General features: G+C 42.2%; 1 protein-coding gene across 13 annotated transcripts in view; it reads right to left on the bottom strand.

The window, feature by feature from the left end:
- UTRN (utrophin) overlaps positions 1-25,672 on the bottom strand; it is an 863,547-nt gene that overhangs the window by 234,757 nt on the left and 603,118 nt on the right. The window lies entirely within an intron of this gene.

The raw sequence follows: 25,672 nt of genomic DNA, 5'->3' as shown, positions 1-25,672 counted from the left end.
CGTGGCGATAATAATCGTCACGGCAGATCGGAACTTTAAGATCCTCAATGACTCCGCGCAGGGCACTGCAATCACTTGACTTCCCATTCATGCCGGTCGTGTGCTGTCCGTGTACCCGCCGTCCAGAAAATGGCTCATGGAACGCTCATTGTGAGGATCGCTGGATCCATCTTCCTCCGTCGGGTGGTGAGTATTCAGCTTTAGGCCTTGTTTCCACTGTACAATGCAGGAGGCCATGCGTTTAGACATAAACACATGACATCTATGTTGCCTATTCAGGAACAGTAAATGGAACAGCTTTAGGCTTCAGGCCAAAATATGTGCAGCAGTGCATTATCAGACCTTACTTCTGCGCAGGGCATAACTGGGAATATCAGACAGTTATACAGTAGAATATTTATAACTATACCGATATTTAACTATGCCACTTTATAACCTAAACATCACACTAACCCTCCCCTACCTAACATTAACATTCCCCTCTATCTACACCGAACACTAACCTCCCCGCTACCTACACCTAACATCCCCCCTCCCTTCTACCTACACCAAATACAGTACTAATCTCACCTTTACCTACACCTAACACTTGTAAGGATTCCTCCTGTGACATGTTCTGTCCATTGCAGGTGGAGCCGCAAATGGACAGTTCTGGTTTGTCAGTCTGCAATCGGTTGTGCATTCACAGTGAGTCACTTTGTCATTTGCCATTGCTCTGCAGTTCTGGACAGCTCAGAATACTGTCATTATTCCACTAATGGTTTGCTGCAGCTGAGCTGCAGCCAGATAGCCCTGGATTTACTGCATGCATTTGTTAAGATGGTCTTTCAGCTAGCAAATGGTATTCAAGCTAGCTCAGGATTGAGTGATTACCATTCAGCTGTGTGGAGATTTGCATACCTGCATCCATTGGCTGATGCCAGCATAAAAGCCTGCTTCTCCTGTTAGACTGTGGCCCGTCATAGTTTCAGCTCTGTCTAGGCTGTTACGTACTCCATCTAGTATAGAGATTTGTATTGCCTTGCCCTGTTCGCGGTATTGCTCCAGTTCCTAGCCAGTTTTCCTTGCTTATGTTATATATCGGTTCATCGCCGATATATACATATGTTAGTAAGTCGTTTGTAGTTTCATCAATAGCTGTAAATTGTAATACGCTAGGAAATCATATTTGTTGTATATTTGTCTATGTATTACGTTTGCCTGCCTTTTGATTCTGCTATTCCCTGACTATTCTGTCTTGTCCTTGCGAGGTAGCCATTGCTGTGGCTGCTATTGGCTACCTCACTCTTGTCTTTGTGAATGCTTGTTGTCACTGAGGCAAGTGACTAGATTAGCAAGCATTCATTCTGTCTGTCAGTCTCTGTCTTCCTAGTCCTGTTCTTGCAGGTAGCCATTGCTGTGGTTGCTATTGGCTACCTCACTCCAGTCTGTCTTGTATCTGTCTGAATGTTTGCTATCGCAAGAGCAGCGCAACATCGCACTGCACTGCGTCTTATCAGAAGCCCAGAGCTGCAGTTGCTCTGGGCAGCCAGTGTAGCCTCTTCCATAATTCAGCTCTCAGCCTTGTGCTGACTGGTCAGAGAGTATGACCCCCCCAGCGTTACAACACTAAGTTATACCACACCCAGTCAGGTGTGGTAGTAGTTAGTGTTAGGTGAAAGTAAAGGTGAGATTAGTCTGGTGCCCGATACATATAAAACCCAACACCTAAAGTACCCTCCTGGGACTCGTTACTGCTCCGCCGCTGCTCCATCAATTCCAATAACCTGACATCTAAATTACCCCCTGCCGCTTGGCTATACTACAGCTTATACCACTTATACTACTGCTGCTCCCCCACTCCACTGATAGCCGGAGTTGGCCTATATTACTTGCCAACTCCAGCACTCAAAATTCACACTGAGCGCTGCCTTAGCGGATAATTGCAAAGCAGCATATGGTGGTGCCCAGTTTCACAGCAAAAGAGCACAAGAGATGAATGTGCAGGCATTACATGGTTGCCATAAATGTCTGGGTTGGGGCAACATCTGTAAAAGGCAGGTACAAGTGGACAGTTGCTATTAAAAAACTGTAGTACTTACAAAGTGGCAAGATGGAAAAGAAAAATAAACACTAAGAAGCCTAAACTCAGGCAGAAAGAATACATAAAGATGTAAATGCAACCGTATTCTTTACTGCCTGTAAGTAACTTGCACCTTTTCACCACCTCATATAATTTTACTAGAAAAGAAAGTAGGAAACAGACATACGAGAGAGCAGCAGGGACACAAAACAAGATAAAGTGCATAATATCCGTGTTATGTAAATTCCCTCTGGGCACACCTTGTAATAATGTGTGCGGTATGCAATTCCTTCTAGCCGTATGTCAGACAGCAATGACAGGCTGGGGATTTAAGGTACCAGAGCAGGAAGTAAAGCTGTCACAGTCACTGTGACAACAATACTATAGTAATATAGAGGTTACGGCAACAAATACATATTGCTTGTTGATAACTGTTGAAATTTGTCATATTTAAGATGGCTGTAGACATTACATGACTGCTGTCTGATTCAAACCAATTTTGACTAGACAAGGCGACAATTATTATGTCTATAGGGAAAGAATACAGGTACAAACTAAAGTCTGTGGAAATAAGCTATTTTTTTCAGCAAGCTACTTTTTTTTATTACCATGGATGATCCTGAATGCCGACAAAAATAGTGATGTCAAAGAAGGGTCGTTTCTGAGCATTTTGATGCCCAAGGCAAGGCAGCTGTTGCCTTCCTTTCACCCCTTGAACTTATGAATAGGAAGTCTGTAGCCTAGATTAATTGGCTTTGTGGACAGCAATGACAAATTGATAGGTCATATACACAAATATTGTTTCTCATAACAGGCCTACAAACTCACTCAGTCCACATCATGAATCCTTCCTATAAGGCTTCTTGCTTCTATAAAGCTAAATGCACACTTAGGGGTTGATTCACTAAGACAAATAGCATGCCTTGTCAGAGTTAACACACCTTATCAGAGTAGCATAGCAAGCGCTATAAACTTATGCCTGCTAATTGGCAATGATGAGAGCTCCACTCGTTCTGCCCTGAGCCCCTTCGGGTCCAATCACTTTAAAGGACATTATTCCCGCACTTATAGGCTGCCTGTCAAGTTTCCTGTTGAGTGACAGGCAGCCTATTGGGCCAATCAAAGTGTGGGGATAATGTCCTTTAAAGTGATTGGACCCACAGGGGCTCAGTGCAGGACGAGTGGAGCTCTCATCATTGCCAATTAGCACTACTCTGATAAGGTGTGTTAACTCTGATAAGGCATGCTATTTGTCTTTGTGAATCAAGCCTTTAGTGCGGTGTGGTTTTCCTGTGACAGGAGACCCCACCGTAGGACAATAGGCTCGCAGAGGTATAATTTTGTGCGCAGACAGTATAATTTGCATAGCTCCGCCCTCCTCTCAGTGGCATGCTCCGTGCTGGACAAGAAGTACATAACTGAATTTTTAACAATCGACACATGCATGCAACACCATTTACTCCACTGCAATGGCATGCCGAGCAATAGACCTCGGCAACACACTGCAGAGTCTGCACCACCTTTGCATCATCCAAAGCACTTCTGTCACATCACATCCCACCCTGGATACTGTGGCCTGTCATTAAGAATAATGTCCATTGCGATGAGGGACAGTATTGTGACGTGATGGGCTAGGTGTGCAAGGGGCCTGTATGTTAAGAGAGATGTATCGCCCCTTTATAAAAAAAAATATACTGTTTGTGAGAAGCCTGAGTCTTTACAGGTTGGAATATTCCCCTGAAAATTGATACAGAACAAATCAAAGCAATGAAAGCTTAAATAGCTCATGAACAGCATCTGCCATTCATTGTTATGCTATTCAGGTAACCTTTGTTATGTTAATCAGCAGTGCCCATTTAGGTGTTGAAATTATAATTCACCCATATATGACATCGATAAATTTATATTTAAAAGCAAATCCTTTTAAAGAATACCGTAATTTTCCATTCTTTCATTATAAATTACATTTTTCAACATTACTATGCAAAATACGAAACCATAAAACTGAAAAGACAGAAGTAAACCATGAAAAAGTAATCAGTACAGCTCCATCACAGCTTTGCAGATGACATTTTTTTCATGTTGGGCAAGGAACAGAAGACTGGAGATCAGTATGTATCATGTTTTGATAGTTTGCACCTACTCTTATTTATTCTAAAAAAAATAACAATCTCTTGCTGCTGCAGTTTATTCTTGATAACAAGTTTCCTCTATTCGCCATGGCAACATTTCAGATGTCTCAGTGCCAATCTAGTGTCACAGTGCATATGACTCATTTGTGCTCAATGCAGTCCCACTGGCGAGTGACAGAGAGAGAAAATAAAGTGTTTATTTGTAGAGAGTTGGAATAATTTTGAATAAATATCACACACAATACATTTCTAAGCATAGATCATTTCCTGCTGGAGGTTTATTTCGGAAGTAATTTAAAGTCAACAAATCTGTGCATTTAAATTTAACACACCACGTTGACGCGGAGTTTCTTCCGGATGCGTTTATTGTTTTGTGCTTCTTTTTTGATATTTAAATTGGAACACATAAATTTAAATAATGTTTAATTTTCTCTATCCAAACAGTGATACTATTTACCACATGAATAACAGTTTGCAGTTAAATCAAGGTACTCTTAGAGGAAATGAGCGTTCCGCTATTGTTGTTAATGTTAATATTTTCTTCCAAGTGTGCAGTGATCCTATCAGATCCTTTTGAGCAACGAGCAGTCGTTTCCGCAACCTCGTGACGTGGGCACAGGCACGCGTTCACGCAAACAACGTTTAGCGACGCAAGCCGATAACGATTGTCACGGCGGATCGGATCTTTAAGATCCCCGACGACTCCAAGTACCGCAATAGCTTGACTTACTATTTTCGCTCTTCGAGTGCCATCCTGTAACATCGCAAGCAGAAAAAGTAATCGCTGAATGCTCATCATCAAGGGGACGTCATTGGACCCATCGGGAGGTGAGTATTCAGCTTAAGTCTGTAGGTTCCTTGAAATATACACTGGTCAAGTATTGTGCAGAGATGAGTGATCAGACTGCTAAGAACTGTGCCTGATCCTGTTGTTTCACCACCATAAGCAAACATCTTCCCTTGTCCTAGTTTTACTATAGGCACGAGAGGATGGTACAAGACATCCAGCTTAACCTATTTTGGTTCCTGGACGTAGAAACTACGTCCAGGAACCATGCGCGCTACCGCGCGCTCCCGCGGCCGATCGCACGCGTGCACGCGCGCTCCCGGCCCGCGGTTCGTTAGCCAGGCAATCAGTGAATCGGGCTATGGTGCCCGATCACTGATTGCTCTCCCCCGCTGAAAAAGCGACAGCTTCCCTCGGAAGCTGTGCTTTTTCTGGCTGTCGCCTCCCCCATGCGTCACTCTAAGCGTGTGTTACGCTTAGAGTGACGTCATGTAAACAAACTCATGGCCGCCATCTTGTGGCCAAAAAGTAAAACTACAACTAAAATAAAAAAATAAATAAAAAGCAACACACATTTACATTAAAAACCTATAGTTTCCATCCCACCCTCCCAAAAATACCCACACAAAATGTTTAATATATAAAAAAAAAGAAAACATTACAATAAAAAAAAACATGTAAATATTTACCTAATTTTAAACTTGTAAATAGTGATAGATGCAAAACGGAAAAAATGCACCTTTATTTCCAAATAAAATATTGTCGCCATACATTGTGATAGGGACATAATTTTAACGGTGTAATAACCGGGACATATGGGCAAATACAAAACGTGAGTTTTAATTATGGAGGCATGTATTATTTTAAAACTATAATGGCTGAAAACTGAAAAATAATGTTTTTTTCCGTTTTTTTCTTATTCTTCCTGTTAAAATGCATTTACAGTAAAGTAGCTCTTAGCAAAATGTACCCCCCAAAGAAAGCCTAATTGGTGGCGGAAAAAACAAGATATAGATCAGTTCATTGTGATAAGTAGTGATAAAGTTATAGGCTAATCAATGGGAGGTGAACATTGCTCAAGTGAAAACGACGCAACGCGAATGGGTTAATAATGCTACCAGCCAAAGGGTGATGCAAAAGGATATTTTCCTGCATATCTCACCACTGTCTGACGTATGTAGACAGCTTAATAGTGGCCACATATTTCAGTAAGGTGGCTGTCTGTGCAATCACTTTCTAGCTTGTACGGTATCACATATCTATACATATCTTGACTTACATTAACTGTATCTCATTGAGAAATGTGTATTAAATCTTACAAGTAGGACCGGGTGAAGGCACAGACTGCAGAGGGAAGTCTCTGTGCACAGAGCCCTGAGGGCTCGCATGTGCACCCCTTCCCCCAGCCATTGCAGTGTAGCTGCGAGCGGAGAGTTCTACAGCAGTTACTCACCTCTCGGTGCCGGGATCTCTCTTCAGACCCTCATGGTGTCTCCTCTCTATAGACTCCTCCAGTGGTGTCTCGTATTAAGTGATGCCACTAGATAGAGTCATAGAGTGTGTGTGTGTGTGTGTGTGTGTGTGGGGGGGTGATTCCGGCAGGGCAGAAAATATAACTGTCCCAGAATGCTCTGCTTGCAACTCTAAATATTGGGGGAGAGGAGTTATTTAAAACTGGGGGCAAACCTGGTTATCTATACAGGGAGGGGACCTACCTAATACTGGGGCCACAGCTCGCTAGCTATACTGGTGGGAGAACCTACCTAATACTGAGGGAACATCTGGCTAGGCTACCTATACGGGGGCGGACCCAACCTAATACTGGGTGCACGTCTGTCTACCTATACTGGGTTGAGGAAGTCTTATACTGGGGGCACATCTGGCACATCACATACTGGGGGGGGGGGGGGGTTCCTACTTTGTACTGGGGCATATCTGCTGCCTATAATACTGGGGTAGGCACAAATGGAGGTGGGGGAGTAAAGCTCAATTTGGAAGCCCTGCCTCTGATGCTGGAGAATGTTAACTTGGCCAAGTTAACATTCTCCACAGCAACCGGCTATCGTTTTCCAATTCTGTACTTTTTTTGTAGTCGCTGGTGGGTTTTTCTACAGGTTTGCAAATGCATAGAAACCAATGCAGAATTTCTGTACAAGCTTATCTTACAGAAGTGAAAAGGCAGTTCTGTAAGGTAATCTTTAGATGGAGTGTGATGGAGATTGGTTCATGCTTTGGACTGCTGATGACCATCTGAACTCTGCAGCAACCTTCACGTTTTATTGCAACTCATCTTTCTACGGCAGACATACTAAACTACTGGCACATCTTGTTTCCTTTGTAGCTTTGTCAGAATGGTAATCAAGATCTATAAGCTGATATCATTCTATAAGGATTTTAACAGTCTTTTCACAAATGTATTGTGAATGTTGCTTCTTTTTATACTTTATTAAACCTGCCAAACATAATATACTATCCAGCTGTGCTTTTCATTTTCACATACAGCAGTTAGATCAATGAGCACTGTGAACTGAACCATAGAAGAACACTACAAAGCTACACAGTTGAAACAACTCTATAGGAATTCTCAGAGAGAACCCAATGACAACTTAAAGCAGATTAATTATTTCAAAATCTGTTTTATATATCATCATTTTATTTGCCTAACAGAAATATTAAATTGAAGCTATGGATTTGTTGAGGGGAAAAAAGAAGGCTTTAGTTCAGTTCTATACATTTCTAGAATTACTAAATTTATTTAAATTTGTGTGCATTTTTTTGTGTATACAGTGTTCCTAATATAGACTGTCAGGCAGGAGTGGCCAAGCCTCTTATCAATCATTGGATTATCCAAGGTGTTTGAAGTCATAGGGCTTGATTCACAAAGCCGTGCTGAACAGGTAGCATGTGAAGTGCAGTTCGTGGACTTTTGCACGCGCAAAATGCCCCGATTCGCGCGATCGTGGACATTTGCACGCGCAATTTGCCACAAATTGCGTGCACAGAAGTCCGCAATCGCGCAAATCGCGGCACTTTGCGCGCGCAAAGGTCCACGAACGGCACTTCACGTGCTAACTGTTTAGCACACTTTTAGCACGGATTTGTGAATCAAGCCCATAGGCCTAGTGCACACAGAGCGGTTCGGCAGCGTTTTTCGATCCGCTTGCGGATGTGGAAACGCTTGGGTGCACAGTGGACAAACAGGACGTGGGAAAGGAGAAAGAGATTGAGGAGTAGACTACACGGGAGGTAAGTATGACTTGTGTATGTTTATTTTGACTTTTACTTTTCAGTTCAGGTTTCTTTAAAGAAAATCCTAAGGGAAAGCGTTACCTTTTGGTCAGTGAAAAGCATTGATGCAGTATTGCAATTGGGGATATCAGGAGGGATTGTAGTGAGTAAAAAAAATTAAAGGAAATGTAAAACCCTTGAGGAGGGGAAACAAAATATCAGCATTAAATTACAAAAGAAAAAAAATGTGTTTTTTTTAATAATGTAGCTTCTTAAAAGGGCTCATGTTAAGCACAAGAGAAGAAAATGTCAGGGTTAGGGCTCCTTCACACTACAAGAGATTTTCTGAGCGCTTGTGATTTAAAAAACTCTTGCTGATGTTATCCTATGAGAGTGTTCACACTGGTGCAATGTGATTTTGTAAAAATCCCCCATAGGATTGCATTAGCAAGAGCTTTTAAAATCTCTGGCATTTAAAGTCAGCATGTGTATTGAGGGACACAGGCCACCACTTGCAGTGATGCGAGTACACATCTGAATCCCTATAGCGATTTCAGATGCATGTTGCAGTAAACTGATTCTCTCCGCCATGCAATTTGGATGGCAAGCCTAACAGAATAGTAATCTGCTGCCTCTGAAGAAGCAGGGTAAAGGCCCATACACACGTCTGATTTTTGAGAACAACGGGTGGTTTGAACGTCCCGTCGTTCAGTCGTCCGCACGCAAAATCGGGCGTGTGTACATACTGTCGTTCGTGTGATAAGACTGAGTTTGAGCGATCCGCCGGGCAGATCGCTCAAACTCAGTCTTATCACGCGAACGACAGTCTGTACACACGCCCGATTTTGCGTGCGGACGACTGAATGACGGGACGTTCAAACTACCCGTCGTTCGCAAAAATCAGACGTGTGTATGGGCCTTAACACTGCGAACCGGCTGTAAGGCCAACATTTATTGCATGTATGTTTGAAGGTGTCGGGAGCTAAATAAATAGGTTACTTGCAAATTCAACTGGTGCCTGGATTTTCTACTCTTTTTGCTCTTTGGATTGATCCTGTTATCTGGAGGCACAGTTCTCTGCACCTGAGGCTCCTGAGCTGCTAGTCTGGCATCTTGTGCTGACTCATCTTTACTCTTTGACTGCAATACTAACAGAATAGGCAGTGTTTCCCTGCTCTAATCACTTGCGAGCAAATGCTGTGGATTTTGTAGCAGTGGAATTAGGCCCTTTGAGTAGCTTGGGTGGTTTGAGTCTGGGCAGATAAGGCACTGGAAGACTTTTACAGCATTTTAGCTCATAACTTAAACCTATTGAGTCCCCCACAAACCTATGGATAAAAGCACCAAAGCCACATGTGTGCAGTACCTTCAATAAATGGGGAACCTAGACTGTATTTCAGGTGATTCCAATACTTCTCCCTTTAAAACAGATCTTTAAGCTTACCATCTTCAAACGTTATCCAAGAAGGCTTTGCAATGCAATAGCTAGAATGAATGTAATTTTAATACCTTACTTTGAACCAAAGTGAATGTATCCCCTCATAGATCACAACGCCTATAAATACATGAACGTCACCATATAATTTATTTATGGTCTGCCTATATATCCACCGTTGAACAGACATCCAACTTTATACGTCCCAAGACAGCACTTAATTTTAGAACAACATAAAGTGGAATATTTCAAAAGAAAGAAATCTTTCCTTTATAAGCCAACAGAAACATTTTAAGGCTAAAAATAAATTTCTTTAATGTTTCCAAGCAACAATATCATCCAGAATTGCAATGACAATGAAAAGAAAGTAAAAAAAAAATCACTTTTAAAACAGATTTTTTTAAATAAGCTGCTGAATGACTAAAATTAATAATATGCAGTGTGGGATGTGGAAGAAACAGAACTTGTTAGTATAAATACTTCCTTTGTAAGCAAGGAGTTCAGTACTTGCTCTAAAACATTAACCCGCAAGCTTGTGACAATGAGATAATCCACAGGTAGGTGGACCAGTAAATTTCCAGTTCAGAACAAAGCATTGAAATACTGAACAATAAAATATTCTTCCGAATACTGACTTATCCAGACGCATAGCTCTTTGAGATGCACGGTTCAGTCATATTTGGTTGCTAATATTATTATGCATTATTTAAGTAGCACAAACATCTTCCATAACACTGTACAACGTACAATACAGACAATAGTGGAGTTCATAGATTCCCACGTCGTTCAGCACAGAGTACAATCAGAACATTGTAGAGACACTAGTACAAAATGCATACACAGTACGAGTAGTTTTAAAAACATCAGCAATATGTGAACATGACACTATATGTGACTTTAACATTATAAGCTTGTATGAATAGGTACATTTTAGGGGTGGGTTTGAAAGTTATCATGCTCAGGGCATGATAGACAAGTTGTAGGAGAGAGTTCCAAAGGAGAGGGGAGACTTATAAGAACATGTGAAAATGAGAGGTGGTGACCTAGAGCAGCGTTTTTCAACCGCTGTGCCGCGGCACACTAGTGTGCCGCGGCATGTTGCCTGGTGTGCCGTACAGGTCTGGCCTCTCACCAGACCTGTTCCTCCTGTAGGGGCGCAGGAGGGGGGAAGCAGCGCTAGAAGGAGGGGCAGTGGAGGCAGCGGTGGGGAGGAGGGAAATATCCCCCCTCCCTCACCTGGGACCCCTCCATCTGCTTCTCTCCCCCTCCATTTAGCGATGGCAAGTGCGGGCTCGGCGGCGGGGAGGGATGCGGAGAATTACTCACCACTTCCGCGTTCTAAGCGCCGGCAGCGTCATGTCGTTAGATCTCTGCCTTCAATGCCGCCCACTGTGCTTCCTGATTAGCGGAAGCACAGTGGGCGGCATTGAAGGCGGAGATCTGTGACGACATGACGCTGCCGGCGCTTGGAACGTGGCGTGGTGAGTAATTCTGCGCATTTATCTCTCCTCGCCGCCGACACTGCAGTGCACTTGCCACCGCTAAATGGAGGGGGAGAGAGGCAGAAGGAGGGGTCCCAGGTGAGGGAGGGGGGGATATTTCCCCCCTCCCCAACGCTGCCTCCACTGCCCCTCCTTCTAGCGCTGCTTCCCCCCTCCTGGGCACCTATACTGGGGGGAACTGTACTAGCTATACTGGGGGCAACTAAACTAGCTATACTGGGGGCAACTAAACTACCTACACTGGGGGCAACTAAACTAGCTATACTGGGGCAACTATACTAGCTATACTGGGCACTATACTGGGGCACTACCTACCTATACTGGGCACTACCTACCTATAGTGGGCACTATGCTAGCTATACTGGGCACTATACTAGCTATACTGGGCACTATACTAGCTATCTGGGCACTATACTAGCTATCTGGGCACTATACTGGCTATACTGGGCACTATACTAGCTATACTGGGGCACCATACTAGCTATACTGGGCACTATACTGGAGCACTACCTACCTATACTGGGTACTACCTACCTATACTGGGCACTATGCTAGCTATACTGGGCACTATACTAGCTATACTGGGCACTATACTAGCTATCTGGGCACTATACTAGCTATACTGGGCACTATACTGGCTATACTGGGCACTACCTACCCATACTGAGCACTATACAGGGGCACTACCTATCCATACTGGGACTATACTAGCTATACTGGGGCACTATACTGGGGTAACTATACTAACCGTACTGGGGCAACTAAACTCACTATACTGGGGCAACTATGCTAGCGATGCAGCCGCACCCCAGCCCCCCCCCCCCCCCATAGCCTGCTGCGCACGGCACTGTCCACTAGGTCGCGCAAACACCCGTGCACGACGCCCCCCCCCCCCCCCCCCCCCCCGTTCCCCGGAGAAAAATATGGTCAGAAAGTGTTCTCCGGGCCGGAAAAGGTTGGGAACCACTGACCTAGAGGACAAGAGGTTTTCATGGAAGGACCAAAAGGTCCAGGTGGGATGGTATCTGGACATTAGTGAGTAAATGTATGGAGGGGACAATGTATATAGATATTTGTATAATTTGGGGTCTGAATTGGCAGCCAGTGGAAGGATTAGCTGAAAGGGTCAGCATCAGGGGAGTGGGAAGACAGGTGGATGAGATGGACAGCAGAGTTCAGTAGGAACCGTAGAGGTGTCAGTCTGTTTTTTTGGTAGCTGTAGTTCAGAATTCCCTGGGGATGCCAGCCTGGGGGTGGAGGTGCACCCTCTTTAGTATAGATGCACCCTGCCCGCAACAACACCCCATACTCACCTCCGAGAGGATTGATCTTTGGAGTTGTTTGACCTCACTATCTGGCTGCAGTATTTTGCCTCTGATCTTTGTTGTCCGGACTCCTCTCTCACACAATCACTATGCCACATCCCAAGAACCTTTACATCGCTAACATATTGCCACACCTCTCTTGCAGAAGTCACCTCCCCTGCCACTCTCAATATACTATAGAAGAGGTCCATGGCTGTACCAGATGCCTCTATGTAAAGCCAACAGGGGACTGGTCAGAAGCCCCATCATGATGTCACTACTGTAATGTTAGGGATTCCTATTAAATATAATGCAGGACTTTGGGGAGACTACATTTAAGTTAGAAATGGGAAAAAACTGAAAAAAATAATGATGTAGCTAACTTTTAAAGTGTAACTGTCAAAAATCAATTATTTATTTTTATTTGGTAAACAAGTAATAAGGATGCTAACCAGGCAATCCAAAAGTTAAAATCACTATTACTTTTATTGTTGATAAATGATCATTCACCAGTTTACCTGACTCCTACTTGGTACACACACAATTTGGTACACAAAACAAAATTGCAGGGCATGCAGGGTTGTCCTTTTATGCTTCTCTACTTCCCCTCAGACTTAACTAATGCAGCCTGATTGGCTGAAGCCTCTTTCCCTCCTGTTTTCCCCTCCCACACCTCATGCTGTGCATGAAACCAATGCAGTTTCTATAGGAAAGGGCGGGCAAATTAGGCAGAGGAGAGTAAAGGAGGAAATGACATCTGAATCAAAATAGCCACAGTTAAAATAGGAAATGTTAAGAATTATTTTCCCTTTTTATTACTGTAGAAAAATCACTAAAATGAAAATGTGGACAGTGCAATACATATGTTATATAAGTAGAGCAAGTATTTATCTACTTATATGTGTGTTTTTTGCTGAGATAGTATGGCTGACAGCTCCTCTTTAATTTATTTTTATAATAATCATAAAACAAAAATTTTTTTCAAAGTGTTGTCTGGACACACTGTACCTACTCACAGACTCACACAGGCAAAGTGTTGTTAAAAGGGAGAGCGCTGGTTGGTCATCGCACAGCCAGGCAACCACACATTTGTAAATGGGTGGGTGGACTGCCATCTGGCCTGTGGAATGGCCAGTTATATTAAGGGACCAGGCCTAGCACTTTAGACTTTGCTCCCCATGAACTTACACACCCCAGCCAAACCACACCGCAGATGTGCTGCAGGCCCAGCTGTCACTTCTCCCTTACTTCCCTTGCCTGTCATAAGTAGCTGGGCATTAGGTAGCCAGAGGTACCTTCAGCATTAAGTAGCTAGTGGGAAGATCTTGTCAGTGGAAGGCCGAAAGCTGGGTGGGAGGCACTAGGGGAGGGGAGTGAGCCGCATTCCCATCATCAGACACCTGTAGACACGTGCCTACAGTGCCTTATGGTAAATCTGGCCCTAATATTGACACATGCACACTCCTCCATTGTTTCCCTGTTCACGTCAATAGAGCCATCAACTCAGAAGGTGAGACAGCTTACACTTTTCTGCTTCCATTGACATTCTACTAGTGTTCAGATGATTGCAGCACTGAAGTGAAGGATTGCTACATACAATTCCTTAAATTAGTAAATCAGGGTCACCGAGGCATGGACAGAATCTATACAAGCACAAAGTGATGTAAGTGGTATATGGCATAGCAACAATAAAAAAAGAACAGCTACTTCAAATAGTTGTAAAACAATGACACAGCTACAAAGTTGTGGTAAACAGATTTAGGAAGAAACACAACATGATGGATGTGCAGAATAGTGGAATTAATGCTACTAATAATGCTTGTCAGTGCAGATAATAATTCACAGTGCTAATTTAAAATGCTCAGCTGCGGCACATTTATAGGGCTGTGTGCTTGCACAAAATCTGTACTTCATTTACAACATGTTTAATAATAAAATCATCTTGCCACATAAAACAAGACGTATACAGCCCTGGCACTGGTGCTCCAGTTATGGACCATCGGGGAATAGCCTCTACAAACATAAAACTGCTTTATTGTTGCAGCGACATCAGTGAAAGTTGAACTTGTGTTTTCAGCTACATCTGGAAATGTTAAATACAGAGTACTAAAAGGGAAACTTTCCAAAGCAAGATGTAATATTGATAAGCAGTGCCCACCAGACCATCAGGCAGACAACAAGCAATGCATTAGTCTATGGATCATTTCCCATTTTTTGCCCTTTATTTCTTTCCACCCACCCAGCATCCCATATAATACATACAGAAGAGATTAGCTTAAAGTGTACCTGTGATAAAATAAAAGATAAAAGATATATACTTACCTCAGTAGTAGGAGCCTCTGGATAGTCCAGAGCCTTCTACCTTTCTCCTCGCCCTCAAGGAGATTGTAGAACATATTCTCACAGCCATGTTCCTGTCCATGTAAGAACGTGGCCACACTGCACAGGTGAAAATACAGCCTGTGTGTGCATTTTTCCTTCATGCACAAGCGGTTTTGTGCTACTGCTCAGGCCCGGGCCTTTCTTGTGTAAGCATAGTTCAGCCATGCTCATAGATGGACTGAAGTGCGACCGCGAAGAAGGGCGTCCTGGTAATCAGTGGTGGGGTGGATGAGATTGGAGAAGCCTCTGGAACATCTGGAGGTGTCCCTCTACTGATGTAGGTATCTAAGTTTTGTTTGTTTTTTACTAAAGGTTTGCTTTAAAAATGTCAGAATATAACTAAATCAATTTATTATAATAGCAGGTTATGGGATTTCAGTCTTGCCTAATGAAAAATAAATAAATAATGTCCCAAGTCTATTTCTGTTACCAGAGTGGAAATGAAGGTAAAGCCAACGTTAGACACAAGTATGCCCATAGACATGGAATGACATTCATTATTTGGCCAGATCAAAGAATGATTTCATGTCTCTGAGAGCAGCAAATGCCCACTGGCTGGCAGCTGGTGGAGGGAAACATCGATCAAGAAGGTTAGAAAATGTGTTATGATATAAATGATTCCCTCTAGACATAAGGGACGCTGGTGTAGACTACTGTATTATCTCTGGTTATCCCCTCTGCACAAGAGTTTGTGTTTACATTTCAGTCTGCTTTTAAAATGCTACTCATGCCTATATACCTGACTGCACTCTTAAATCTATGGCCAATCCTAGACTGTCCCTTTGGGTGACCAGGACTAATACACAGAAAAACACTACAGCACTACACAAATTATCAAAGGGTCACTCCACTTTGGCACAACAATCTGGTACTTTTTCAAGTCCTGAAAAGTTATTTTAAGGTAAAAATTATCTCCTAGGAGGAACGCAGTAGAAAAAGTTAACTGGCTAAGGGCCATAGGGGGTGTGGAGTGGGACAGAACATGCACTGAAGGAGGAGAGCTTCTTTGGCTTCTGTTTGGCTGGAAAGAGCAATGCAACACAGTGCCAGTTGAAATAAAGATTTTTGGGGGTCAGTTCAGGTGACCTTTAAAGAGAAACTCCAACCTAGAATTGAACTTTATCCCAATCAGTCGCTGATACCCCCTTTTACATGAGAAATATAATGCTTTTCACAAACAGACCATCAGGGGGCGCTATATGACCGATTTTGTGCTGAAACCCCTCCCATGAGGAGTTTTGAGTACCGCGGTACTTTTGGCAGTTTGTTACAATGTAACAAGGTTCACAGACAGGAATTAGCTGTTTACAGCTGTCTCTAACAGCCAAAACAGCTAGCAGCAGCTACATAAACTGCCCACAGTAAAAATGTCACCATGTAATAAATGTCAGAATGTAAATCGGGGAGAGGAAAGATTTTACAATGAGCAAACACTGACTAAATCATTTATACATAATTATGGTAAAAAATGAAGCACTTTTTTTTACTACATTATTTTCACTGGAGTTCCTCTTTAAGGTGACCACAGGCTCTCTATGCAGTCATATGCTTGTTGCTGTAGGTACGTGCATGTGAGCACACCACTACGGAAGGCCATGATCATGTATTTATAGCTAGGTGTGACCATATATGAATCCATACAACAGCATTCATCTGTTTATCGTAGCATGCCTTGGTTGTCAAAGAACAAAGACAAGTATTTAAGGCATCTCCTGGTTACACACCTGTGCTATGAATTCTTCCAGCTTCAGACTGTTTTGCACACCTGTTGCTTGACCCTTCTTATTCTCAGCTGCAGACACTAGCCTAACACCTGTCTCCAGCTACAGTTATTGACTGAACTCTGTCCATGCTCCTTAATTCATGTCTTGTTACTGTCCTGTTTCCAAATTACCTGACTTCAGCTACCAATATAGCTCTGTTTGCTTACTTATTGACCACATAGCTTGGTCTTTTGAGTAAGCTCTTCTTATTAACCCCTATCTTCCTGCTTCATCACACATCATCACAGACAGACACCCCTTGTCATACTGACCACTGGTAAGCGTCCCAGGTAGCCATAACCTAATGACACCATGCAGCAAAGTGTCCCACATCCACTAGGTTTGTTGATCCATTATCCTCCAGGTTAATGGATCACTCTATGGAACAGTCAGTGTCGCATAGGATTTTTCATTCTCATTCAGTAACATGTACTATACCACTGGTGGGCCAAAAAGCAGGGCTGTGGAGTCGGAGCAATTTTGGGTGCCTGGAGTCGGAGTCGGGAAAAAATGCACCGACTCCGACTCCTAATGAATTTGTAACTGTAATTAAAATAGAAAATATGATAAAATGTTCTATTTCCCAGATAATAGTCATTAAAAATAATGTATATATATAGTAATAGCTGTGTTCAGTCCACAAAAAATGAAATAAACCAATCAAAATGAGTTACTTGTGCTGTGTCAATAAAGCAGTCCCCATATTTTTAAAGTCAGATATACACATCTGATTGTGACTGTATATATGATGTGTACACAGGAATCTCTTATATATACAAAATAACATCTATGCTGTAAGTATAAAGCCTAATGTGTAGCCGTGTCACTAATAGAGATGGTCAATGAGATGGAAATAATTCTGCATTGACGTTGGTTTATGCAAATGTACGCACTCTCTTTGCTCATGAAATCAAATAAATTTATATGTTGTTAAAATTTGGTTTGGTAACTATGAATTAAAGGGTACCTGAGGCGAATTAAAAGAAAAGCTTTATACGTACCTGGGGCTTCCTCCAGCCCCCTTCAGGCCATTCAGTCCCTCGCTGTCCTCCTCCACCACCTGGATCTTCTGCTATGAGTCCAGGTAATTCAGCCAGTCAGAGCAGTCTGGCTACGTGCCGCTTCCACACCCAGGAGCGTTCTGCACCTGCACAATAGTGCTGCGCAGGTGTAGTATGCTCCCGGCGGCGGAATGTGTGCATGCGCACTACACCAGACTGGCTCAAGTACCTGGACTCATAGCAGAAGATCCAGGTGGCGGAGGAGGACAGCAAGGGACTGATTAGCCTGAAGGTGGCTGGAGGAAGCCCCAGGTATGTATAAAACTTTAATTTCATCTGTCTCAGGTTTACTTTGTTACACAGTAGTACTACACTCTACATTTGCTCTCCCCACAGAGCTGCAGGAAATCCACTGAGAATGTTGTGCACATTAAACTCAGAGGTGTTGTCTATCACCCATAAACTTTGTTCAGATTGTGCATGAAGAATGTGTAATAGAGGAATAATCTCCTTATTCCCCTGCAGAGTACCTGCACATCATTCTTACATGTACCCACAGTTACATTGCCTAGGGCCTGATAGATGTTCTTTGTTCCGGTCTGTGCCTTTTACAAGTACTCTTACCAAGGACTAGTTTTAGCCTAAAGGGAATAAATATAGTAGTCTACATATCCTTCTCACTTCAGTTGTCTTGTAAAATTCCTAAGCGTTGGCAGTTAAGAGATGAATTTCACGTTACATACTGTTAATCAACAAAATTGTAATATGCAAATTAGAGGAGTAAGGGTCGAGGAGTCTGAATTGGTGGAATCCTAAACTGTGGAGTCGGAGTCGGTGGATTTTTGGACCAACTCCACAGCCCTGCCAAAAAGTCTGAGTGAGGTCTACTGGGAATTCAATGGTATAGTGACATATAGCAGAATGTAGTAAATTATTCAGGATGCACATTTTTATTCTGATTTCAGCATGAAACATGCTTCCTTTATCTATATATTGCTTTATATTGGTATGGAGCTTTGTCCTCACAGTGATGTCACAGCCTAGGCTGTTTATATATGCTGAATTCTCGTCCCAAAGCTTTGGGGAGGCCAGGTATTATTTCTTTGGGGTTCGGAACACACCATACACAAACATTCTGTAGTGATGTACCTTGCCAGCAGTAAAGGCGCCAGCATCTGTGATAAATTTCAGAACCGATATCAAGGTAAGGAAAGATTTTACAATGGGCGAACACTGATTAAGTCATTTCTAAATGAATATTGTAAAAAATAAGCCATTTTATTTACTACATTATTTTCAGCACAGTTGCTCTTTGACAATATACATGCTGAAGACTACTGGTAATCTGAATGAAACAGAGGGTGCTAAGCACATGCCTAATTTCACAACTCTCAACCACAATGCAGTTGCTAGACTGCTCTTTCATAAAGCATTATTAAACGATTTCTGAAAGCCTTGGCTACCCAATACTACTGAATCTGTGCGAGAATTGTAGCCACTAATAAGCTAGAAGATAGAATGTAAATACAAATGACCACCACCAGGCAATGGGAAAAATGGGAAAAAAAAGACACAGTTCATGTACAGAACTAGGTAAAAACCTCGTACAGTTAAATGTCTAGTAAAGTACACTTCACACTGTCCACATACTATGAGAATGTACTACTCACTGACCTGTATTTCATGTGTTCACACAATGCAGCTGCGCGTCTAAAGGAGTTTCTTGTTGTTGTTACGCCCTGGAAAGGAAAGTACAAGAGACCAACTTCTACATACAGTACACCCTTGTGCAAAATCAACACACTGTGCTCAGGTTACTACCACCACATGCGGGACGGGGACACAACTCCCCCCTTTAGTTCCCTGCTCACCGGATAGCCTCCTGTTATTATGCGTATCACTTAATCACCGTCCAGAGTCTACAATCAAAACACAAATGTGCTCCTCATAGCGTAATACTGTTTTTAATATAGCTCGGCGGCCCCAAATAAAATGAGCGTACTATAAAATAGAATAAAATCAGCATATCTCACATATCCAGATTCGGCGATCATACCTTTCCGCCTCCACGCCTGACACAGCGTGAGCACAGTGTGTTGATTTTGCACAAGGGTGTACTGTACGTAGAAGTTACCCGCTATGGTCTCTTTTACTTTCCTTTCTAGGGCGTAACAACAACAAGAAACTCCTTTAGACGCGCAGCTGCATTGTGTGAACTTTATTTGGAGGAAGGACTTACATGTGACTTTTTTCATTAGTAGCACGCAGCGAATCTAAACTTGGTATTTTTAACCACTTAAGCTCTCAGTCGTTTTCACTTTATGCATCCGAGCAATGTTCACCTCCCATTCATTAGCCTATAACTTTATCACTACTTATCACAATGAACTGATCGATATCTTGTTTTTTCCGCCACCAATTAGGCTTTCTTTGGGGGGGGGGGGGGGGGTACATTTTGTTAAGAGCTACCTTACTGTAAATGCATTTTAACAGTAAGAATAAGAAAAAAAAGTGAAAAAATTCATTATTTGTCAGTTTTCGGCCATTATAGTTTTAAAATAATACATGCCTCCATAATTAAAACCCACATATTGTATTTGCCCATTTGTCACGGTTATTTCACCGTTTAAATTATGTCCCTATCACAATGTATCGCGACAATATTTTGTTTGGAAATAAAAGAGCATTTTTTCCATTTTGCATCCATCACTATTTACAAGCTTATAAAAAAAAAAATAGAGAAAAATATTTCATCTTTACATAGATATTTAAAAAGTTTAGACCCTTAGGTAAATATTTATGGTTTTTTTTTTATAGTAATGTTTTTTTTTTTTTTTTATTAAACATTTTATGTGGGCATTTTTAGGAGGGTGGGATATAAATAGTGTTTTATTTGGGGAAATATTTGTGTATTGTAATGTTTTTTTACTTTTACTTGTAGTTTTACTTTTTGGCCACAAGATGGCAATCTTGAGTTTGTTTACATGACGTCACTCTAGGGTACGCTTAGAGGGACATAGCTTCAGTAAAAGCGTAGCTTCCGAGAGAAGCTGTCGCTTTTTCAGCGGGGGGAGAGGAATCAGTGATCGGGCACCATAGCCCGATAAATTGATTCCTGGGCTACCGAATACGTGGTCGGGAGCGCGCGGGAGCGTGCATGTCCTCCTTGACATTTTTATACGTCAAGGAGGACAAAGTGGTTAAAGGTGGTGAGTGCTGTATCATTTTACAAAAAACGTATTTCATGTGTACCTGGAGTCACATATAGCATGCTGAGATAAACATTTGTACACATAGTACTGCTCAAACCTACCAGTGTTCCTTTCTTTTTTTAAAAAAAAACAAGGGTTAATAAATCAGTGCTATAAACTATAGTTTCTTTGCAATGAGTAACTGGACTCCAGTTTCTCCCTGATAACTAATTAGAGCTCATACAACTTCTGATAGCAGGATAGTGCTAAAAAGTTCAGTAAATAATGATTACTGAACTAGGAACAGTATTCACATAAAAGAAGACACAACAATCTTCAAACCTAGATTTTTGACTAAAAAAATAGGAAACTCCTATTTGGATTAGATATAAGGATACAAATATTTCATACATTTATATTCATGTACACTTGTTTCTTCTTTGCAGGTGCCACCCCAGAGTGACTAAAATTTCAATATGGCTGCATGTTATCTTCAGGTTTATAAAGGATCTTTTATTAATTGAAATGTATAAAGGCAAAACGTATCTGTTGCTTGAATTTTTTAGTCCCTGAAAAGGTTCAGACCTTTGTAATTGAGTGACATTTTTTTTGTAATGTTTAATTCCACTTTGGATAAACTATTGTAAAATAAACATGCTATATTTTAACTTAATGTTTTTGAATTGCCCAATTCTATTTCATCCTGTGGCCAGGTAGGAGTTGTTAAAGTGAGCATCCGGACTAAAAATCTACTCAGCAGAACTGAAAAGGCTTGGTGTTTCTTTAACAGTTTTCTTACCAAAGCATCATTTTTAGCTGCATTTTTAGCTAAGCTCCACCCATCAAAGAAAAAAGCCCAGGCTTTTTTTTCCCTGATGCTGTGCAGAGCATGATGGGATTTCCTATGTTGTTATTCATGTTGCCTAGCAACTGGGAGAGGTGCTCAGGACACAGGGCAGTTGGAACTGTGCCTCATGCTCCCTGTCACCTCCTTTCAACCAAAACAGTGTGGGTAAGAGATTATATTACCTATCTATTTTAATTAACATAACTAATGTAACTTAACCTCCTTGCCAGTTATCCCGAGCTCAGCTCGGGGTAACCTGCGTAGGAGGATTTCTCAGGCCCTGCCAGGCCGATTTTCAAAATGTTTTTCCCTACACGCAGCTAGAACTTTGCTAGCTGCGTGTGGTACGCGATCGCCGCCGCTACCCGCCGAATCGCCGATACCCCTCGCGCCGAGCGCCCCCCCAGACCCCTGCGCAGCCTGGCCAATCAGTGCTAGGCAGCGCTGAGGGTGGATCGGGATTCCCTCTGACGTCATCCCGCGCCGTCGCCATGGCGACCGGGGAAGCCCAGCAGGAAATCCCGTTCTGTACGGGATTTCCTGCTTACTCTGATCGCCGGAGGGGGGATGCCGCTGCTCAGCAGTGGTTTTAAAGTCTGAAAACCACTACGCCTGCGTTGCCGTGTCCTCGATCCCGCTGATGTCACCAGGAGCATACTGTGCAGGTTCAGTATGGTCTGTGTCTGCGCAGTACGGTCCTGGTGACATCAGCAGGATTGAGGACACGGCAACGCAGGCGCAGTGGTTTTCAGACTTTAAAGTCTGAAATTCCAAAAGTGAACCGGAGTCGGAGACGGAGCATCCTTGAGTGGCTGCGCGGGCGCAGGATATCTGTGGGGGACCGTTAGAAGCCCCAGGTAAGTTCAACTAATTTTCCCCCAACCCCCCTGCAGTGTCCCTTTAATGACAGAATGTTTGTTTAGGCTGGAGTTCCTCTTTAAGATTCAAATTATTGTTCCTTGGAATCCTACCAACAGTCCACCATCTGGGGGTGAAATATGTCGAGATTCTAATTTTTCTGCATGTGTGATTGGCTCAGAAAACAGTCAACTTTTAAAATAGTAAGCCAATATTGTAAGGTTTTCTGCAATGAGTGTTTATTTTGCAGAAGTCATGTGTTTTCACATCTCCAAGGATATGAGAAATGCCGTATTTCTGTTCCACCAATTCTTTATCTCTCAGTTGTTTCATCCAACTAGTTGATTACTGTCTACCAACCCAAATGTATTAATATGTAAAGCTTGGTTATGTAGACAATAACAAAGTTATCTGCAATACCAGACACTGCAGAAAAGGTGGATAACGCAAAAGTTGAAATGGGCAAATAAAGATGAGTGTTGGTAAAAGTTAAATTTTAGGTGCTGATCCTGGAAACTAGTGATAGGGGTTGGAAGGATAGTTTTAGTTGTGAGCATCAAAAGGCTTGGTTAAGGCATCAAACGGTGGTTTACATAATGAAAAAAAAAAAAAGGTGTGTGTATGTGTTTGTGTGTGTGTGTTTTTAGGCATTACAAGAAGTTAACGTTGGGAATGAAGTGGAGGTCAAGTTAGGCATCATGGTGGAATTGTGATTGAAAGATGATTTTGGGGTTAAACATTAGGAGTAGGATAAGGTTAGCCACCAGGAAAAGTTAAAAATTAAGAAGGCTGCTAAAATAAGGCTTTAAGGGGGAGTAAACATTGAGTAGGGGGGATATATTTTATGGCTAGATGTCAGGAGGGGTTATTTGTCAGGGGTAAAATAAGGGTTAGAAATAAGGGGACTTAGAATTAAGGGGTCTTGTTAGGCAATCAATGGCCAAAACAAAGACCAAGACAGCAGTCCAAATCCATGAATGCACAGTATCAATAATCAAGTTGCTCAAACCTGAATCATGTCAAAAACCAAATGCACACCTACTGGATACCTCCTTTAAAGCGGACCTGAACTCAAAACTTCCTGTCTGCTCTAAAAGATACGCAACAGCATAATAACCTTTAAAGAAAAACATTTCTTTGTTACAGCTGATACAACTCCTTTAGTTAATTTGTAGTTTGTCTACTTCCTGCTTTCATGGAAGTGGACATATTGTTAACATCCTGTGTTTACCAATTCACTCTTTGCCATGACAGGCAGCTGACACAGCTGAGTGATCAAATTACAACTTGTGCATAGTCACAGATGAGGTGGAATTAGACAAGATAAAGTCTCCTTCTGTCCTGTGCAAGAGTTCAGGTCCACTTTAATACTGTTCACTAAAATATTGCAAAGAAAACCATTAGCTAAACTCAAAAAGTTAATCAAAGTCCAGCATTAAAGTTTGCGCTCAAGCTATCATGGCAGACTATATGTTTTGCAGACGGAATGATAAAAAAGCTACTGAAAGTGCTGAGCTATGTGCTTCCTTCAGATAATAACTGCCCTTTCAATGTAATTACACATCATGATGAATAACCCTGCTAAATTAGTACAAAAAGTCTGGAATTAATAAAACTACAATATGACTGCTCAGTACTTTTGCCTGGAGTTTGCATTTGTTGTTTGCACAGGACCACACTACATAATGAGGTTTGTAATGCCCAAGACAAAAAGGGCAGAACAGGTTTAATCAAAATTTAGTTAACTCCTTGGAATGAAATTTCAGTAGCCCTCGTTACATTGATCCTGTTTTCTCTAGTGGTTCCTTTAACTCTGCAAATGTATGACCTCGAAATTGGAATTTTAACAAAGACTTTTGCTAGAAAATCAATTTATATCAGCTCTTTCCTAGCTGCTGAAAGAAAACTTGAAATTAAAGTAATGGCACTCTCCGGTATAATTCAGACAAAGAAGCAAGTAATAGGAAAACCTGAACAGCTTATCCGGAAAGGCAATGCTCAATGAAAGAAATGCATTAATATAAGCTGGGCATAATTAACATTTCCAAAAGGGGCAATAGTGACTCTGCAGACTCCTTAAACTATGTACAGCTTGTTTCTATCACTAAAGTTTTTTGTTTTATTAAAAGTTTTGTTTTAATAAAAGTTTTACTTCAGCCTCTAAACTCTGTTGAGATGACAGTGCAATTTTATTGGAGGAACAGCTGTCTAAATTCCGTCCTCTATTACATCATTTACCCACTGACAGGATACCTATAAGAGGTTAGAGGTAAGAGCCAGACAAGATAAACTTTTTTTTAATATATTTATTGCAACGGTATATTATTATTTAGTATTTATATATCACCGACATCTTCCGCTGCGCTGTGCAGAGCATATTGTCTTGTCACTAGCTGTCCCTCAGAGGGGCTCCCGATCTAATCGCTACTATAGTCATATGCGCCGGTTCCAGACTTTTGGCTGCCTGAGGCAAACTTGTGAGGATGCAACCCCCACCCCCACACGATTTGGAATGATCGCTCAGCATCCGACAATTTACTCTGCTTCAGTTAATGTTCTCACATGACATGCTGCAGCTCAACACAATAGCACACTGTCTGGCTGTGAGTCTGTAACGCTCGTTCTCTTCCTACTCTGACTGCATGCTGTTAGTGTAAACACAGTACAAAAATGCTGCCCCTGTAATCTCTGCTGCCTGATGCAAATGTTTCACCTTGCCTCATGAGAGAAACGGCCCTGGAAATGTCTATGTATGTATAGTGAAGTGTATGTATCGTAATCTAGGGCCAATTTAGAAGGAAAGCAATTCACTTCAATTCACACATTGGTTGTCTTTTTCCTACCCAGGGCCCGGCTGAGGAATAGGCTGGAGAGGCTCCAGCCTCGGGGCGCAGTGTAGGAGGGGGCGCACAATTCATTCAGCTGTCATTCCTAATTGTGTTTGAAGCAGAAAGAAATAAGAAAAGGGGATACATAGCAGTGACTGCAAGCCAGATAACTAGATATTAAGGTGTTGGGGAGGTTGTGGGCCCTGTGGCCCTCTTAGTCTAATAGCAATGAGTGTGTGACAGCTGGGGTGGGAGGGATGGAGGGGCGCACTTTGATGTCTCAGCCTTGGGTGCTGGAGGACCTTGTCCCGCCTCTGTTTCTACCACAACAGCGCACAGTATTAGTGCGGGA

Source organism: Hyperolius riggenbachi, chromosome 4, assembly GCF_040937935.1.
Source record: "Hyperolius riggenbachi isolate aHypRig1 chromosome 4, aHypRig1.pri, whole genome shotgun sequence".
Lineage (NCBI taxonomy): Eukaryota > Metazoa > Chordata > Amphibia > Anura > Hyperoliidae > Hyperolius > Hyperolius riggenbachi.
Note: the sequence above shows the minus strand (reverse complement) of the source record. Positions and strands in the feature narration are given on the sequence as shown.